Raw genomic sequence first — 22,322 nt, 5'->3', positions numbered from 1 at the left:
GAAATATACTGTGAATTTTGACCTTGACGACTGGTTTTCTTTTTTTAAAATTAATAATAAAATTTGGAAATACCTTTTGCATGAGAGAAGATAAGACTTCAAAATACATATAAGTACATTACCTATGAAAAGACCTTTCCAAATATGCTACTTTTAAAAGTTTTAACATTGGTAATCATTTTTGATCAAGGGAAGTTAATGCTTTTAAATTTCACATGATTTTTACCTCCCTAATTCGTCCATGAAATTCGACCTTAAAATATATATATATATTTTTGGTTTTCATTCATTCGTTATTTTCTCATTATATGATATTTTATTATTTTATGTTTAATTTATTTTCGTGTGTTTCACATGTACCTGTAAAAGACCTCAAAGAATGCATTATGGTTTTTGTCCTCTTGATAATGATGAAAGACCTACTTTCAAAAATTTTAACCTCAGCCGAAACTTTCACCTGTAACATGACATTTCCGAATATACTATTTATTTACTTCTAAGTTTGTCTTTCAAAACCTTTAAGCCGCAACTATTGCACCAGAATGTATAACTTTGAAAATAAACATTTTAAAGTTATAATGGAAAGATAAGACAGTTAAATATTCCATGAACCATTGCGTCCTTACTATATGTAATAAGACTTTGAAAGCAAGGCACCTTACAAAAATTAAATTATTATAGTTAACTTTAGTTCACTAGAGTTAACTAGATATAGCAAATACTTTAATTTTCTATGAAACTGTACTCTAGAAATTTTTGAGATTTCAAAGCTAAAAATCTCCAATTTGATAACTGTGATGAAAAATTTGAAAATAATACGTAAATATACAAGAAATAGTTCCATTTGAAATAAAAATGTGCATGTATGAATTGGAGAACATATAATCCTTAATAAAAATACTTTCATTTACTATAGTGAAAACTTTGATTAACTAGAGTAAAAACTTTGATACTATAGTTATGGTACACTAGAGTTTACTATAATATTTATTTTCTTTTGATGAAGGGGGGGGGGGGGGGGCACAATTCTCGGGATGTGCTAAAAATATGCCTTCAGTTAATAACCCAGGGATCGACTCAAAATTTTCTATGCAATAGTCCAGCCGGCAATTTATTAAGTCCGCAAAAAATTAGAGAAATAAATGTGGAACTTTAAAATTATTTATAAATGATACAATGTTCTTGTAATAGGGATACTATTTTCTTTAAAGGTAGTACAAAACACGAAATATATTTTAACTCCTTTTTTCTAAAACACACCAGAGAAAAGAATAAAATCATTTTTATGTCAATAATTAATTATCTTTGGAGAGAAAAATATAAACAATGACATGTATTTATCATATTTTGAAACAAAAAAAAAGATGATACATCTTATATACCGTATATACTCGCCTATAAGTCGTTTTTTTGGGAGTTAAATTTTGGTCAAAAACTCTCTGTCCGACTTATAGGCGAGTCATAGAAAGAATAGTATTTTTCAGGACAACAAAAGGTAGTATTTTATAAACAATCCCGATTATTATTGTCGACCCGAGCCCAAATATCGCTTATATTTCAAGACAGTCTCAATGTATTTTGTTTATCCTGCAACACATTTTTACAGGACCTCCAAAACGAGCTGTTTTCAACCGATTTAGGTACATCTCTGCAGTTGAAACTAAGACGCCATGGCGTAAACATTGCAATATTCATGACGTCACAATGCTTTTAGAACGTTGGAATACGTGCACGAGGCTTTATTAGGGCATTGACTGAATAAAGCTTTGGTTTATTAGGTTACCTTTATTAGGTCAATACAAGGGGTAGTTGCAGGATAAAGACGTTTTTAAGATTTTTAGGGGTTGGTTCTCGTAAATGTTATAAAAGGGAAATGGGTCTTTTAGAAATAATGGAGGAATGATTGTTTAATTTAAAAGCAAAATTTCGTTCCTTTTTTTCTTAACCAGTCTGTAATAATTTCTAAGTTCGTATGCTCATTGAAAATAATTTTCCGGCACAATATGATGGTCTTTTTATAGTTATTTGATAAGTATGAAAAAATGTTTATCCCCGCACAATATGATGACTTTTTTCAGTTATTTGATTAGTATTAAGATGGATGAAAAATTATTTATACATTTTATATACTTTTTTGTATTGTATTTGATTTTGTAAAGCTACTTTGGCCAAAGTATAGTCAGTTGGCTATTGTTGCTCAGATTAGCGATATGGCCCCTGAGCCTCTCTTTAATATAATAGGGTGCGTTAATTTTTTTTTCAGGAAAGCTTATCTCACTTTTTCATCTATTTTGAGTTAACTCAAATTTATTCAGAGAAAGTATATCAATGTCATACCAGTTATGTAAATACAAATATTTGGATAGGAAAGATAAAGAGTTGGGCTGACGGACCTTCCACCTGTCTTCTCCTTGTTCCCGATGAGGGTAGATCATCAGTTTTTCGAAAGAAATATAACTAAAATATAAGTGCAGAATTTTTGTTTTATAACTATTTTTTTTCAAAGTGCGTTAACTGTCTTCATGGTAAAAAAAATGTTGTTGTACACTCTTAACGCACTTTGAAAATTTTTTTCAGTGTGTTGATTTTGCCCCAAATTTAACGCACTTCGAAAAAATTTTCAAAGTGCGTTGATTTTGCCCCAATTTTAACGCAATTTGAAAAAAAATTTCAAAGTACGTAATTCTGTCAAAGTGCGTTGCCACACCCCTACCGGTGAAACCGGAGAGGACTATAGGTTTCCTCTGAGTCTGTCCGTCTGTCTGTCCCTCTGTCTGTCTGTCAAATTTTTGGTATGTGAGTGTATCTTGATGAGTTAAAGATCAAGTTTGCATTTCTTTCCGCTTCAATGATTTTTGACGGAATGACGATCTTTTTTCAATTTTTCAGGGTTTTCTGCAATTTTTTTTTCTAAACGCTTGCAGATATTGAGCTGATTTTTGGTATGCGACTTTACCTTGATGAGTTACAGATGAATTTTGCATTTCGTTTCACTTCATTGATTTTTGACAGAATTATGGCATTTTCAATTATTGACGGGAACCAGATTTAACTTGCCGGTAGGGGACTAGTATTGCTAATGCAATACTCTCAGAATACTTGTTTAATATAAAGTGTAACTTTTGATTGCTCTGTATTAGAGACCTGATATTTGGACAAACATACGAATAAGGAGTTTCCATGCTTTATGTACAGTAAAGCTCAAGGTCATAATTAGAGTTGAAAGGTCAAATATTATGACGTCATCTTCCTATTCTTTTAATCCCCCCCTTTTTGCATTGAATTCTTTTCAAAATCCAAAATATATCAAACCCTATTCATTTTTCTTCATTTTGACACATTATAATGAGTGTCACATTCTTTGTTGATTTAAACCATTCTGTTGAATTTTTGCTAAATTTGAATTATACATTTTCTTTTAAGAGATATTAAAGTGTAGCATATTTAATTTACAAGGTAATTTGCAATTCCTGAGCTACGTATGTTCTGTTTTTACAAAAGAATGCACTAAAATACACTGGTATCATTAAAGTTTACTGATTTATAGAAACAAAATGGTCACCTTTATAAGCAGCATCACAAAATATGTAATATATAAATTATGTTTTTTAATCAATGCATATTCTGATGTTGCATGTCTAATTTAACCCTTTTCTAACGGTCTGAAAGGTTATATTTCGATTTATGTGGGCAATAAATATGTGGTTCAATTTCTTTTATATTGCACATACAGAGGAATGTTTTATCTTAGAAAAAAATATCAAAGTTTCAAACAGTTTTGATTTGAAGAAAAATTTTGCCTATCTATTTTGTACTATAACAATTGAATTTGAGGGAAAATTTATCATTCTGCTTTGTTCTACCTTAAATGCACAACATATTTAGGTGAAGTTTTTGATTAAACAATACCACTTGATTGATTGTGTGTTGTTTTACGTCCCGTTCGAGAATTTTTCACCATATACAGACGTCACCATATACAGGTGAAGGGCTTCGAACTTAGACCTTCACTCATCAATAAGGGCCATTGATTATCATGCCACGCCTACCGTGACACGGGGCCTCGGTTTTTAATGTCTCATCCGAAAGACCCGAAACTTGCACTCCAAAGTGCCGAGCGCTTGGCGAAGGAACAGTTGCTACCTATTTTTTATCGACTTAGGTCAGTCGCGGCCGTGATTCGAACACACGACTTTCAGATCACGGAGCAAGCGCCCTGCCGACTGAGCTACCGTGACGGTCAATACTATTTTAAAACTCGATTCATGAAGTTTAAAATTTATTTCACCTATTAAAGGAACTTTAATTTTAAATTGAGAGACAAAACTTGAGATGTAAATAATCAGACTAGAATTTTATTTCATGATTCAGTTCATTAAGACTTGCTTTTGTTGATCCTACAGTGAGATTCATAGTATTCAGTCAACCACCTTTTGGACTGAAGAATAGAATGGTATTAAAACTTCCTCCTCAGAACTTTAATTATTATTTTCATCTATGTAGAAAGGCCTTTTTTGTCTAACAGCACTGAAGTTCTATAAAGGAATTGCGGGCATAGGATTGAACTTATTGTTAAACTGAACATGCATCAAATCGTTTAAGATCTCAGTACGAGGTCTGCATCTCTAGTCTGTTTTCACCATTTTCATTTCACTTTAGCTAAACCTCCTTCTCAGTATCAGAAGTGGAAAGAGACAAAATTATATCGACATGGACAAGACCATTTTGATGTCCTTGAATTCATGGTTCGCTTCCTCGTTCAAGTGATACTCATTATCTTCACTGAAAAAAACCCCCAAAATTCTTGAAATATTATTTCCAATTTGTGCCATCAAATTTGCAGTTCAATATATGACCTTTACAGAATGTTTCATACATTTTTGTGAATCTTGTTTTTTCAGCATCTGCCACTCAGATAATTTTTTTAGATAGAACAATGGCTTAGTCGAAATTGGTGTAAAATATTCCATCAAGATTTTCAAATATTCATCTCCAGAATCTATATATTCATTAGAATAGTGTCCTAAGTGAATTGTAGACAGGAATACTACACTACCTTTCTTAATTTCTTTTACATTATTAAGTTATTCAAAAGAAACTTAGCTGAATACTTAAGTTAATCGTATGATACAGGCCCGTAGGAAGCAATTTCAGTTAGAGGGGGCACAGCCGTACATTTTCAGTTGAGGGGGCACTATCAACCAACAATTCCTTGACAAGCAAAAAAAAAAAAAAACAGGTTTTATTGAGGGGACACAAGCATATAGTAACTATGTTTTCTATAGTTATCTATATATCGGCAAAATTATTTGCCCCCCCCCCCCCCCCCGGTTCCTACGGCCATGTGATACACTTAATATAAAAAAAAATAATCAGCATAAATTGATTTTGGGGACAGTTCGACCAAAGAGTCTGCCTATTTTGTTGCTTTCAGAATCCTGGACAATTGTTCATCAAACCCTCCCTTCAAACGGTCAACCAGGCGACCAAGGGTCGAATCCCTGGGCCTTTCAGAACGCTTAATCGCAATTCCATGAAACATGTTCTTGTCCATTTCCAGATATTGATTGATTATTGCTTAACGTCGAATCGTCAATATCTCAGCCATATTTCGACAAGCTTAAGATTAGGACCATCTCTGCAATTTAGTGGCTTAAAATTCTATAAATTACCTAGAAAATATTATTAAAATGAAACTTGACAGTCACGGCAGCTCAGTGCTTTAAGCGCTCGGTCAGTGATTGGAAAGTCCTGGACGCCACAGATCTAAGTCGACAAACCAGAAGTCTCTGATGAGACTGTAGCTCTACTGGTCTGTATGAATAACAAAAGAAAAGTAGCGCTTGGATTTGAAACTTTGCAACATGCAACAATAAATAGAATTATTAGCGTTTTGAAAGTATTTCACGGAAATTTCTATTTTTAGTAACCATGACAACACCATTCACCGAAATAAAAAAAAACAGAAATACATATTATGTATCGTAGTGTATTCTAACTGTGTGCCAAGTTATATTGAAATCGGGCAAAACTGTAGGAGGAGTAGCGTTTTAAAGGAATTTCACAGAAATTTCTATTTTTAGTAACCATGGCAACACCGTCCATCGAAATCAAAAACCGATGCACTACATTATGTATCTTAGTGTAGTCTACTTATGTGCCAAGTTATATTGAAATCGGACCAAAACTGTAGGAGGAGTAGCGTTTTAAAGGAATTTCACAGAAATTGCTATTTTTATTAACCATGGCAACACCGTCCATCGAAATTAAAAACCGATGCACTAAATTATGTATCTTAATGTAGTCTACTTGTGTGCCAAGTTATATTGAAATCGGACCAAAACTGTAGGAGGAGTAGCATTTTAAAGGAATTTCACAGAAATTGCTATTTTTAGTAACCATGGCAACACCGTCCATCGAAATTAAAAACCGATGCACTAAATTATGTATCTTAATGTAGTCTACTTGTGTGCCAAGTTATATTGAAATCGGACCAAAACTGTACGAGAAGTAGCATTTTAAAGGAATTTCACAGAAATTTCTATTTTTAGTAACCATGGCAACACCGTCCATCAAAATCAAAAACCAATGCACTAGATTATGTATCTTAGTGTAGTCTACTTGTGTACCAATTTATATTGAAATCAGACCAGAACTGTAGGAGGAGTAGCGTTTTAAAGGAATTTCACAGGAATTTCTATTTTTAGTAACCATGGCAACACCGTCCATCGAAATCAAAAACCGATGCACTAAATTATGTATCTTAGTGTAGTCTACTTGTGTGCCAAGTTATATTGAAATCGGACCAAAACTGTAGGAGGAGTAGCGTTTTGAAAAATTGTTTACAGACAGACAGACAGACGGACGGACGACGGACACCTTACTATCGCATAAGCTCTTCTGGTTTCTGACCAGTAGAGCTAAAAACGAGTAGCAACTGTTCGTTCGCCAAGCGATCGGCACTTTAAAGTGAAAGTTGCAGGTCTTTCGGATGGGACTTTAAAAAACTGAGGTCATGGTGGGTGTTGACACGATAAAAATCCCTCACTGCTAATTGTCCCTTGGGTCTGAGTTAAGGTCTAAAATTGAAGCTCCTCACCGGTACAAGGTGACGTCTCATACACAACCGAGTAGTTTGATCTCTACATGAGGAAAAAAACGAACATACAATCCGTCAGTCAAGTGACTGAAACTTAATTGAAATTAATTCGCGAGAACGAGGGGATATTAAATTTAATTTATCAATGTCTTTCACAAAAAAACTTTAACCTTTTGTCATAACTTTTGAATGAGAAAAGATAGGGCTTTCATATTTCACGTGTATATTACCTGTTACAAGACCTATCCAAATGTACTCTGATTTTTGACTTCGTGACCTTGAAGTTTGACCTACTTTTCAAAAATTTTATCAAACTTTAACATTGGTCATAACCAATTGGTCATTTGATTGAGAAAAGATTTCACATGTACTTTACCTGCGACAAAACCTTTCTAAATAATCTATAACCCTGTGACTTTGACCTTGAAGTTTGACCTACTTTTCAAAATATTTAACATTACTTTTACCTTGGTGAATGAGAAAGATAGGGCTAACATATTTAATATGTACATTACCTGTGACTAAACCTTTCCTAATATAAAATGACTTTTGACCCTGTGACCTAGGCCATGAATTCGACCTACTTTTCAATTTTGTTAACATCGGTGATAACTTTTGATTGATGGAATTAAGTGCAAGTATTTGTCAAGTGCATTACCTATTACAAGAAGTTCTAAATGTGGTATGATATTTGACCTCTTGACCTTGAAGTTCAAACTTATTTTCAAAAAAATAAGTGGTAACTTTTGAATGAGAAAAGATAGGGCATTCATATTTGTCTAGTGCATTAACCGTGACAAGAAGTTTTTTAATGTAGTGTAGTATATGACCTTGAAGTTCGTCCGTATGTAAAAAGAATTAACATTGCTGATAGTTTTTGAATGAAAGGTAGGACATTTAGATTTGACGAGAGCAATACCTATCTTAAGACATTTCGGTATTTACTCTGGTTTTTGACTTTGTGGCCTTAACCTTAAAGAACTTATCGCATGCTTTTTTTTTAATCGTAATTTTTCATATCGCATGCTTTAAAAAAAATCGTCATTTTATGAAAAATATTACGTAAAATCTTGTTTATTAAAAATTGAACATAATAAATGGTTTTGCAAGCATATTTTAAGTGATATTAAGAGTTGAAATTCAAATACGGCGATATGCATATTTCAATCGGATTTTGGCGCCATACTGCTGTGACGTCATTTACAACAATTCACTGATACAGAAATAAGAATATGCACACAATTAACGGAGTTATCACTGACATATCTAAAATAAATACGAAAATTGCTGAAAAAATAATATTTACGTTCATTTCAATTAGTTTAAAATTTTTTACTTGCTTTAATTTCAAGTATTATTATTAATTAAAAGATGAAATATTAAAGGACTACGGTGGATGTACATATTGGCTTTTTGTCAGTAAGAAAATATTAAAGGACTACGGTGGATGTACATATTTGCTTTTTGTCAGTAAGAAAATTAAAAAGAGATGGTAATGCACGAACAAAGCTGCAAAATTACAGCGGGGCTTCACGTATTTTAATTGTAGTCTATGATTATAAAAGAAAAGGTATTTGTAAATATCACGTCTGACCACCTTCTCTTCTACGGGTATTAACCGTCACGGTAGCTCAGTCGGTAGAGCACTCGCTCCGTGATCGGAAGGTCATGTGTTCGAATCACAGCCGTGATTGACCGATAAAAAATAGGTAACAACTGTTCCTTCACCAAGCGCTCGGCGCTTTGAAGTGAAAGTTGAGGATGAGACCTTAAAAACCTAGGCCCCGTGTCACGATAGGCGTTGGCACGATATAAAGAACCCTCACTGCTCAATGGCCCCGAGTGCCAAGTAAAAGTCTAAATTTGAAGCTCTTCACCGGTATATGGCGAAGTCTCTTTATGAGTGAAAAATTCTCGTTAAACATCATAAAAATAATCAATCATCTATGGGTATTACCCACTGTTACCTGTATTGTAATTGTTCCCGACGCCCTTCTAAACTCGGATATAATTCAGTCGCTTATTTACAATTTAACATCATGATGATTAAAATAAATTTTTGTAAAAAGTATGCTTTTTATTTATTTTACCAAATCTACTGCTATTTAAAAATTAAACTGCTTTTTCAGTTTGTTAGTTTAACATTTGGATATGTATTTGTATTCGGTAATGTTTTGTGATAGTGAAATTATTATTCGAGATCGCCATTCTTTGCAAGATATGTGCAGATATATTTGCATGAATTGATTTTTAGCTCTACTGGTCAGAGACCAGAAGAGCTTATGCGATAGTAAGGTGTCCGTCGTCCGTCCGTCTGTCTGTCTGTCTGTCTGTCTGTCTGTCTGTCCGTCTGTCTGTAAACAATTTTTCAAAACGCTACTCCTCCTACAGTTTTGGTCCGATTTCAATATAACTTGGCACACAAGTAGACTACACTAAGATACATAATTTAGTGCATCGGTTTTTGATTTCGATGGACGGTGTTGCCATGGTTACTAAAAATAGAAATTTCTGTGAAATTCCTTTAAAACGCTACTCCTCCTACAGTTTTGGTCCGATTTCAGTATAACTTGGCACACAAGTAGACTACACTAAGATACATAATTTAGTGCATCGGTTTTTGATTTCGATGGACGGTGTTGCCATGGTTACTAAAAATAGAAATTTCTGTGAAATTCCTTTAAAACGCTACTCCTCCTACAGTTTTGGTCTGATTTTAATATAACTTGGCACACAAGTAGACTACACTAAGATACATAATATAGTGCATCAGTTTTTGATTTCAATGGACGGTGTTGCCATGGTTACTAAAAATAGAAATTTCTGTGAAATTCCTTTAAAACGCTACTCCTCCTACAGTTTTGGTCCGATTTCAGTATAACTTGGCACACAAGTAGACTACACTAAGATACATAATTTAGTGCATCGGTTTTTGATTTCGATGGACGGTGTTGCCATGGTTACTAAAAATAGAAATTTCTGTGAAATTCCTTTAAAACACTACTCCTGCTACAGTTTTAGTCTGCTTCTAATATAATTAGGCATACAAGAAGACTATACTAAGATACATAATTTATTGCATTGGTTTTTGAATTCGATGAACAGTGTTGCCATGGTTACTTAAAATAGAAATTTCTGTGAATTCCTTTAAAACGTTACTCCTCCTACAATTTTGGTCTGATTTCAATCTAATTTGGCACACAGTTAGAATACACTACGATACATAATATGTATTTCTGTTTTTTTTTATTTGGGTGAGTGGTGTTGTCATGGTTACCGGTACTAAAAATAGAAATTTCCGTGAAATACTTTCAAAACGCTACTACTCCTAGTTTTCATTTGTCATAATGATTTCAATATAACTTGTCACAAAAGTAGACTACATTAAGATACATAATTCTATTTATTGTTGCATGTTGCAATGTTTCAAATCCAAGTGCTACTTTTCTTTTGTTATACAAACAGACCAGTAGAGCTACAGTCTCATCAGAGACTTCTGGTTTATTATAAATTAACAATACCAAAGATTCTACGATCTTGAAATCGTGAATTAAAAAGGTTTGATGACAAATCATTGTATTTTGAAGGCGAGTTTCTTCGTCTTCGCTGCTTACCCCATCTTACATGTATCGTCGCTGTTATTTTACCGTGTTTACAGATTTTACGGGTTTCCTACTGATGGCATTTCAAACATATAAGATTTGATATCCAACCTTGTATCGATAAAATAAGCAAATTGGTTGTTTATAACGCAGAAAATATAGTTTAAATAGCGTATATTTTAGTAAGATTAACGTAAACAACCGATCAGCCATTGTCGCCTATGACGTATCACGTGATAGCTATCTGATTAACTCGGATTTTTATGCCCCATTTAAGATTCGGGGGTATATCGTTTTTGCCCTATCCGTCCGTATTTCTGTTTGTCCGCAGAAACTTTAATATTTCTAATAACTTTTGATTGGTTGGAGCTATGGCTTTCATAGATCATATTAGTATTTCTTGTAAGAAGACTTTTCTCCGGTACCATCATCTTGACCTTGGAGTTTGACCCAGTTTTGCAAAATTTTACCGAACTTTAACCTTGGCCATAACTTTTTAACAATTGATGCTAGGGCTTTCATACTTCACATGCATAATCCTTGTAACAAGACATTCCTTTGGATACCAATAACCTTGACCTTGAAGTTTGACCTACTTTTGGAAAACTTTAACCTTGGCCGTAGCTTTTGGTTGGTTCGTGTTAGGGCTGTCATTCTGTATATGTATAATTCTTGTGACAAGACCTTTCTTTTGATATCAACAACTTTGACCTTTGAGTTTGACCTATTTTTGGAAAACTTTAACCTTGGCCATTACTTTTGAACAGTTGGTGCTAGGACTTTCATATTTAAATGTGTATTTCCTGTGACAAGACCTTCCTTTGGATACCAATAATTATAACCCATTGACCTTGACCTACTTTCGGAAAAGTTTAACCTTGGCCGTAACTTTTGAACGGTTGGTGCTAGGGCTTTCATATTTCACAATTTTATTTCTTGTGAGGCCCGGCAGAAGCAGATGTGGATATATCAAATGAAAGATATTTGCACTCTCAAAAAGTGTAAGCTAGAGGAATCCCAGTCCACTGCATGACCAATGAAACAAGCACAGTGAATACACCTAATGCAAGTAATGAAATTACATGGACCATTTTAATTTGTTTTGGGCAATAAAAAATGGCTTATTGAATAAAATACATGTATTTATCATATTATGCTTACTTTAAAATCTTTATCTGAAACTACGAATCAGAATTGAATGTAGGGCCCTGTCGCCTTGTTTGAGATTCTGTAGCACAGGTACAGGAACCTGGGCAATCTTAACTGCCACATTCATCTTCATTTGGTAGAGGAATTGAAATTTCCCTTGCTATATGTTATATAACACACATCAGGCAGTAATCATGATATATTTGTTTGAGGTTTTAGTCGAAGCTGGTGTCGCAAACATGGAAATGGTCTTTTCAATATGACAAAAACGTTTTCAATTTTACACCTGTATTGCATAAAGCAAAATTGAATCTTCTCTCTCTAGAGTTTGGAGTGAGAATTGGAGTGATAAGATAATGCTGCAGTAGGTATCCATTGTCAGTGAGTAAAATTGTAGATAACTGGATATCGGAAAGATGGGGGGGGATACATCATTACATGTAATGATCTCTGCTGCGGAAGTGTTCATATTCAATATTTATAAAATAAACATTCGAAAAATAGAAAGGACATTTGATACATTTGAACAGAACAGATTGTCAGATGTATAAAATATTAAATATTTGTAGCATAATGATTGTATAGTAGACATCATAGCAGTATCTTTTATATATTGTACCATACAGGCAATTTTAGGAAATTCTTATGAAGTCTTGAACACATCATGTGAGTACCCCCTGGGAGAATATGAATGTCATCATGTTGCCTCTGCATTACTATATGGGCAAGAGATACATTTAACATGTTTAGCATACAAAGTCTAATGACCAGATGATTCAAGATTATTTATTGTAATCATGACCCAGATGGCTGAAGTGATACTTAGGTAAACCTAAGACATAAATTCACAGATACAAATGTGTGAGCAAGACCGACATTACGTGTGGATGGTTGAGAACCCAAAGACTTCAATTAAAAAAGACTTAAAAACAATAAAAGAATTGTTTCCCCCTCCACAACAAGATTACTGGTAAGTTTTTATATTTTAAACATTTTAAGTACTGTCAGTGAGACAATGTGCATTTTCTTTTAAATATAGTTATTCATTCATATACTTGCAATTATTCATTAACTATATTTTTTTAAAAATATCAATAATTATATATATATATATATATATATATATATATATATATATATATATATATATATATATATATATATATATATATATCATAAAAAATTGCTTCATATTTGAATTGCTTTAAGCTGCCCCTTTAATGAAAGTGACCGGTGTTTTTTGCACCAAGAATTAGCAAAGCTTGGAAGGTAAAATTTTATTAGTGAAATATAAGAATGAAATTTTGATTTCGATGTTATTATTATTGTTGTTAATTAAATTTGATTTGATTGTTACATTAAGAGTATTATGATATTGTTATTTTGGTAGTGACAGTTAATTTTCACTGTGAAAAAATGTACAAAGATGAGGAGCATATTGTTGGCTTTGTATAATCTGTCCAATTTTAAAACCTACTAGGTAATAAATAAAAATCTTTGCGCAATTGGACAGATAATAAATATAATAGCATTTTTTTTTTTTTTTTACATTTTTGAAAGGAATAATTTTCATTCAATTGCATTTAAAAAAAATATTTTGTTTTATATTCTTGCGAATCATCAGGTCTTTCTTCTATTATTTCAATATAGTATGTCAGTATGAAACCCAGGGGCCTATTTGCAAAGGAACTTTTTACTAAGACCAAAATATAGTTCTCCTCATAACTTTCTAATTTACATTTAATTGAAAATGGTTTTAATGTTTTAAAAGGAATGTAGATAGATATTTTTACGCTAGCAATTTTAAACAGAATCGTTAATTTTGCAAAGTTTTACAATAAACTGACGTTTTTGTTTTTAGTCGTAAGTTCGATTGTAAAACAGGCCCCTAATTAATATGTTAGTAAATGTTTATTGTACATTTGCACCAATTTTTCTTTGGCACATCCACACTTATGCTACATGCAAAATTATATAAAGGAAGAATTCTGAACAAATATCGGGAAGTGAGTTGTAAATTTGAAATGTAATGCATACAAATAAATTTTTTTTTTACAGTGTTCACCAAAATTAATTGTATGGTCTCTAATAATAAGAAATGAACAAATAACAAACCATGATTGAATAAACTCTCAGAAACTGTAACCCGGAACATTTATTATAACAATAATTTTTTTTTGTTCCGGGCTACTGTTTCATCGTTATAAAATAAAACAAGATGTGTTTGTGAAACACTATGCCCCCGATGGTAACACAATTCTGGAGTGGGACGTAGACTACAGAGCAATAGTTATGGCCAATGTTAAAGTTCAAAGGTCACAGTTGAGGTCACATGATCAAAACTTTCTGTACCAATGGAAAGGTCTTGTCATAATGAACACTAAGGTCAAATATTAAAGCCTTACCCTTGACAGCGCAATAGTTATGGGCTAGGTTAAAGTTGACAACAGACAGACGGACAAACAGAAAGACATGGCAAAAACAATATACCCCCGGGATCTTTCGATCCAGGGGCATAAAAAGAAATTGACACTATTGACAGGCAACAAATATGCTTGAGTTGCTCTCAGCAGCTGTAAACCGGAACGTAACATTGGTTCCGGGGTATATACTCTTCGTTATAAGGTGGAAAAGAAATGAAAGGGTAACAGATAGGCTCGAAAAAACTCTCAAAAACTGAAACCCGGAACATCAATTATGACCATAATTTTGGTTCCGGGGTATTTAATCTCTGTTTTAAAAAAAATATGCCTCAGTAATTCTTAGCAATTGTACCCGGAACGTTAAATTTGACCATGATATTATATTTCTTCTGAAATACTTTATCGTCCTTCTAAAGTGAAAACAAACGAACAGATTACTCAGATATCGTTACCCGGAACATTAATTATGACCATAATTTTGGTTCCGGGGTACTGTTCACTCGTTGTGAAATGAAAAAAAAATTGACAGGTAACAAATATCCTTCGGGCTCGGTTTTTATTTGCCAACATCATCTCGAGACGGAGGGGTATATTCTCCAACAATTCCGACGACAAGGGAAGTATTTCTATTCTACTACGGCGAATATTAAAACTCAAATAAAGAGAAATTGGACGTCATGATAAGTGTCTTATGACGTCACATTCGAATGCCATCCTCGTTCATTTGTATCTCATCGCTTAGAAAAAGTACGATGTAATCCGAACCCAATGTAAATGTTTTCCCACCAATCTGCATCACAATTAAAAGATACCTCTCTCCTTTTCCTAATGAAGGCAATAAAAATTAGAGAAAACCGATTAAAATTATGATAAATTGTTGATGACGTTTATGGTTTATTGGAGAATAATGACAGCGGTATCTCTTTTATCTTTGCAATAACCATAGTAGAATATATGTGATAGTATACTTTTGTACCCTGTAGCTTCAATAGTCAAGAATCCCATTATTTATTTATTTCTCATCCTTTAATATTTCTCAACAGGAAAAAACAACAGAACATGAGGATCCTTTTTATCGAGTTTTTATTTTATCATACTTATTCCTAATTGAGTAACAAATGAACAATTAACATAGCTGTAATTGATCATTATGTACTTCAAGTTTGAAGTGTTATGCATCAATATTGCTTGTTCTCAGTTCACTCGAAACAATATGAAAATAAAATTGAAGGTTCACAATATATAACTTTATTTTATTCAAAAGTATTAAAGAATATCCAGTAGAATATTGAACATTGCTGCTTTAATTGAAAGACATATATTCAATACATAAATGTTGTTTTAAATAAGATTTTAGTTGAAAAATAACAAACTCCATAAGTCGCCCGCGTGGCGCAGTGGTTAGAGCGTCTGCTCTAGAGTCGCGAAGTAAGGAGTTGATCCTTACGTCGCGGGTTCGAATCCCACTGTGGGACGTGGAGACCGGTCCTTCGGATGAGACCGTATAAACCGAGGTCCCGTGTCGCAGTAGGTGCTGGCACGAAAAAGATCCCTCACTGCTCAATGGCCGTAAGTGCCGAGTCTAGGACAAAATTTGCAGCTCTCCACCGGCAAGTGGTGGCGTCTCCATATGAGTGAAAAATTCTCGAGAGGGACGTTAAACAACATACAAACAAACAAACAAACTCCATAAACATTGCAATAAATCTAAAACCTACTCTCTACATGAAAAAACTTGAAATAAATAAATACACAAAAATAAACACTGGACATATAAGACAGATTTACTATCCATGTCTGTTTCATAACGAGGAATCACCAAAGCAAAATCAGGCGTAGTTTATCACAATATCAGTGGCAGCTAACCTCGATCTCCTCCCTCCACAAACACAATGAACATAGTTCATCCTTTTCTTGACGCTTCATGGCGGAACACTTAGAATGAGACCATAACAGGCAGTCTTGGCACTGCACCCACAAATCATTGGTTGGCTTGTAGCAAAAGGGCATGGCACAAGTGTCTTTCTTCACATCTGAGGCATTAGACAGAAGCCTTCCTTTCACATACCCTCGGAATCTCGTCGTATGAGTCTGCATGATAGGGATGGATGTCCGAGAACGCCATTAAGAATGGCCTCTGCAAACTACAATTTTTGGGGGATTTAAAGATATACACGCTACAAGTAGAGCTTTTCCAAAACGCTTACAGTCTTTAGCAACAACCTTAAACAGTAAACTGACCTAATCCCATCAGGCCGTATAATTCTTGAAAATTTCTTGGCTTTGTATTTCTTCATTAATAGTTTTTTCTGACATAAGCTCACAAAGTGAAAAGTTTAACAGATGTTCGACTGTCTCCGTAAACTTCAACTCTGCTGCCGAGATCATTTGGCAAACCTCGGCTGATTCCGTCACCTTTGTGATATGTAGATCTCCCTTGCCTTGAACGGCATTTCAACCAATGAAATAATTGAAAATTTTCTCATCATGCAATTTCTACAAATCACAAAAGAGAGGAAAAGCATAGTCCAAAGACTGTAAAATACTTCAACTCTGTATGCCGTCTTCCAAGGAAGACGGTAATAATTTGCGTCAGTTAAAAATAAAGTTGGAAATTTATTTATTTTGTTTATCAAATAAAGTTACGAAAATATTGTAATTACACAATTGGAAATGAACGCATTATAAAGATCTCTAATTATAATTATTTATTATCCTACTAGGAAAGTAGTGCCTCTATTTAAATTCATGCATCATGTGACACCGTCGCTACTTTAGATTGATAAACAAAAATGGCGTCAAGAAAACGAGGTAGGCCGTTTGGTATATAAAATAACTTTTGACATGGATGGCATACGTTTTATGCTTAAAGATACTTATGTTTGGAAACAACCAGTATTAATCATCTACTCTGTAATGACAGATATTAACTTTTAACTACTGCTATCCGTTTTTGTCTGTCGTCGTGCGATGTGCGTTCACATTTGAACATTTTTAGCTTCTTCTCTGAAACCGCTCAACCAATTTCAACCAAATTTGGCATATAGCATCTATGGGTAAAGGGGAATAAAAATTGTGAATTTCATGGTCCCTGCCCCCCTGGGGCCTGAGGGGTGGGGCTAAAACGACCAAAATTAATACAATCTTTAAAAATCTTCTTTACTTCTGAACATCAAGCAGTCAAACTGTTGGCATGATTGTAATAAGCATTGAGCCCTCTACCAAAATGGTGAAATTCATGGACCCAGGGTCAGGGGTTCTGGTGCTGGGGTGGGGCTATATAGATATTTTAGTGAAAGTGCATTATTTCTTTGAAAATCTTCTCTGCTCCTGGGTATTAAATAAAGAAACAAAGTACATAGTTATGATGAGCAAGAGTGTCTCTTCCAAAATTGTGAAAATCATGGCCCCAGGGTCAGGGGTTCTTGTATTAGGGCGGGGCTCTATTGATTATATAGGGAAAATGTATTAATTCTTTGAAAATCTTCTTCTCTGCTCATGGGTATTAAATAAAGTAACTAAGTACATAGTTATGATGAGCAAGAGTGTCTCTTCCAAAATTGTGAATTTCATGGCCACAGGGTCAGGGGTTCTGGTGTTACGGCGGGGCTTTATTGATTATATAGTGAAAATGCATTAATTCTTTGAAAATATTCTTCTCTGCTCCTGGGTATTATTTTTGTTTGTATGTTGTTTAACGTCCCTCTCGACAATTTTCCACTCATATGGAGACGCCACCACTTGCCGGTGGAGAGCTGCAAATTTTGTCCTAGACTCGGCACTTACGGCCATTGAGCAGTGAGGGATCTTTTTCGTGCCAGCACCTACTGCGACACGGGACCTCGGTTTATACGGTCTCATCCGAAGGACCGGTCTCCACGTCCCACAGTGGGATTCGAACCCGCGACGTAAGGATCAACTCCTTACGTCGCGACTCTAGAGCAGACGCTCTAACCACTGCGCCACGCGCGGGCGACTCCTGGGTATTAAATAAAGTAACTAAGTACATAGTTATGATGAGCAAGAGTACCTCTTCCAAAATTGTGAAATTCGTGGCCGCAGGGTCAGGGGTTCTTGTGTTAGGGCGGGGCTCTATTGATTATGTAGTGAAAATGCATGGATTCTTTGAAAATCTTCTTCTCTGCTCCTGGGTATTAAATAAAGTAACTAAGTACATAGTTATGATGAGCAAGAGCACCTTTTCCTAAATTGTGAAATTCATGGCACCAGGGTCAGGAGTTCTTGTGTTAGGGCGGGGCTCTATTGATTATGTAGTGAAAATGCATGAATTCTTTGAAAATCTTCTTCTCTGCTCCTGGGTATTATTCAAACAGAGGAAGTACATGGTTATGATAAGGAAGAATGCCTCTTCCAAAATTGTGAAATTCATGGCCCCTGGGTCAGGGGTTCTGGTGAAGGGGGGGGGGGGGCTATATTGATTATATAGTGAAAATGCATAATTTCTTTCAAAATATTTTTCTACTACTGGTTATAAGTAAAGAAACAAGTGTATAGTTATGATGAGCAAGAGTGCTTCTTCCTTCCAGAATTGTGAGTTCATGGCCCCTGGGTCAGATGTTCTGGTGTAAGGGTGGGGCTTTATTTAATAATATAGTGAAAATGCATTTCTTTAAAAATCTTCTATGCTTCTTGGAATATTCGAGGCAAACAGAGTAAAAGTTTTAATAAGCAAGGGTATTTTTACCAGAATTTTGAACACATGGACCATTTAGTCAAGTGTTCTGGTCCTGGCCAAGGCTCTATTAACTTGTATTCTGCTTAGCAAAGTTATTCCCCTCTGCCATTCACCATTGAAAATTAATCACTGTAAATAATGTATTTGAAAGGTTAATAGATTACGAGAATTATGCAAGAATATTCATTGTATAATACAAAAAGTACTTTCATAGTTTTAATGATCAGGTAAACTTGGAAATAATAGATGAATAAAAATGAGACAAAAATAACTAATCTCTTTAAATGTTCTTCCAAGGCCAAGAGAGGCCAATGTGAGAAGTATTAATATGGGGTTAAAAAATAGACATTTTGTTAATAGTCTGCATGGTGATAGTGATAAATGGGGGACAGATAGATACTAGACCAATTATTTTGTTGATGCTAATCATACTACACATGTATTTTTCTTGCTTTTGGGCAACAAAACTTCATTTATCAGTTTATGGATCCTCTAAATTGTTGTATTGTACTCAGGTGACCGTTAAGGCCCTTGGGCCTCTTGTTTAAAATCGTAGTCAAAATGCAATGTACCTCGCTGTCTCTGATTTCCCGCGGACATGCCTGCCTATATACTGTTTGCGCACTTCCTTCATCAATATTCATTAATAGGCTGAATTCTTAATTCCAGACCTTGCTTAATTGTTTTGTAATTACAGCGACTTACATGTATTTAGTAAAATTTTGTGGAAAGTAATTATTTTTTTTTATTACACATCATGCTTCTCAAATCATTTAATCTTTTTTTTTCACATTAAAAAATCGCATGAATATAGCGATTTTATCTTTCAATACATGATTGACTTGTATCAAAAAATATCATTTCTGACCATTTTAATCCCCAAAGCGTTTTTTTATTGTACATGATTATTTATCTGAACATTACACAAAAATATTGATAGCAAATTGCCTACAGTGCTTCTAGCAGTTTTCTTTTTTGAGGTTTACAATTAAGAGGAGGCAATATGTTCTTAAGATAAGATACAGTCGTGAAAGTGTAATTAATATATTAACAAAGTATCCTTCTTAATTTTACCATTAGAATAAAAACTCCACAACTATACCCATCTTCCTGCTGCTGCACCATTTCCTGCACAGGCTTCCAGGACTGAAGGTCTTCTGGGGCATATTGTTCTCTAGTGAAGATGTATTTCCTGTCATAAAAATAAAGTATTTATCAAAAAACGTAAAACTTAAGTCTGTTCTATTTCATGCATTCTTTAAAATAAAATTTAGCAATCTTGCCAATATTCGAAATTTCTATCTCAGAATTAATATTTTCTTCACAGTAAATCAAAATTCAAACAAAATAGATTATACAAATTATTTTTATGATACTCAATTTCAAATGTATGGTTGTTTTTAAAAAACAGTAATTTTGTTGTCTAAGATTTCAGAATTAAATAATGAGACAAATTATTTTCCTCCATAAATTCTCAATATCTGTGTTTGGATGGCCAAGAGAATCCAGAATTGATAGAGTTCTTCTCTCAACATCTGCCACAAGAAGAGTCCAGTGATGGTTCTCACATATAGGCATGAATATAAATCTGCAAGAGGAGAACTTCAATTTGGTGTAGAGGTAGTTATTGTAGTCCCTTCTCCTCCACTTCTCCATCAAGAAACATGGCAGGATGTAAACTTCATTCACTTGTTCCAATGCCCTTTCCTTCTTTAAAAGGCCCAGATAAGCATGGATCACCTGTAAAAGCAATTAAAGAAATTTTACGTTTACTAAGAAGTGCTACAAGGTGCATCTAAGTTGCAATAAAACTAAAATCATAATGCATATGCAAAGAATAAACCTTATATGTTCATTCCAGTTGTCAATGGAATTGACTTGAACAACATGATTTATCATACTCTAACTACATTAAAGTAATGCATATACTTGAGGTTAAATGTTGCTATTTATTATTAACAGAGTTGTATATGAGCTTTTCCTGGCTAGATTTCAATTTTGTATCACTTTTCACAAAAAATATTGTGAAGGATATTTTGACATTTTTGTTATTTTTTTATTTATTTATTTATTTTTTGTTTTATAAAGCTCATTTTTTCGAAAGGATATATATATATATATATATATATATATATATATATATATATATATATATATATATACTTAACTAATTTTTTGGATAATTGGAATGTTTTTGTCTTTTCACATTTTTCAATCATTTTAATTTTGTAATACACTGATTCTTGGATATTAGTGAAAAGTGTTAAGTACATAATAATTAATTGAAGGCTTTATATTCCTTTTCAAAAGGGTCAAATACCTAATGTTTGTTACAAATTTGCATTATAAAGTTTATATATAACTTTAATATATTAATCTTTGTGTTGGCAATTTATGATACAATTTCTAAAATTATTGATAATTTTTGTGAGAGAAAATTGCCAAAGTGCAGTTGTAATATTGTGATTAAAAAGACAAAAACAGTGATAACATATGATGAAGGACTCATATAAGAAAAAAACAAATGTACTTCAGACACTCTAAATCAGAGAAGTTTACTTAAAACTTTGGGTTCAGAACAGAAAATAACTTAAATCTATACTCTTTCAAAAAGTTTTTCAACCTTTAAGTTGTATTACAAAGCACATAGAAACCATTCTTAAACTTACATCTTTCCATACCTTGTCATTCAGCCAATTTTGGTCTTCTAGGCAATTCTGGTCAGCCACCTTGAATGAATTGTCTGCCACCTGTAGCTCTTTGTTGGCTGGAAGTTTAGGTCGACTGTTGAATCTGTCATCTTTCAGGAAGGAAGGCTTTTCCTTTAATGCATCAAATACAGTCATTGCACCAGAATCAAAGTTTATGGCAGCTTCTATGATAGAAGTAATACACAACCGCAGAAACAGTCAATATTTTGTCTGTTTTAAGTTTCTGGACCTATGGTGAAACGTGACTGGCAATTGGAGCACAAATACCGGAGTCCATGTCAAAACTCAGCTTCATCCTTGTATCTTCCAATGCTTCAGGGTTTCTTGGTGATGGGAGAGGTGTCTTCTGCAGGCTTTTAAGGACAGCTGACATCAGTTCAGGAGTGAGTTGATTTTCAATAATCCTTGAGGTCCCCCTGTCCAGTGAAAATGTAGAATTTTCAAGTGACGATTCTGTTGTCTTGGCAGTTGGGCTTTTGGGGTTTTTTTTTCTGCTGCTCCTTGGGTTCTTGCTTGCTGTTGCTGGATGTCTTCATTTGATGATCAGACTTCTTTTGACAGGTTTTTGGCATTTGCTCCTTCTGTTGTGGTTTGGTATTCTAAGCTGTCCCCTTTTGATGGTCAGACTTCTTTTGAGATGTA

Source organism: Saccostrea echinata, unplaced genomic scaffold (genome assembly GCF_033153115.1).
Source record: "Saccostrea echinata isolate AGI-Se365-2 ecotype Australia unplaced genomic scaffold, CSIRO_AGI_Sech_v1 ptg000016l, whole genome shotgun sequence".
Taxonomy (NCBI): domain Eukaryota; kingdom Metazoa; phylum Mollusca; class Bivalvia; order Ostreida; family Ostreidae; genus Saccostrea; species Saccostrea echinata.
The sequence above is the reverse complement of the archived record's forward strand: the minus strand, read 5'-3'. Positions refer to the sequence as shown.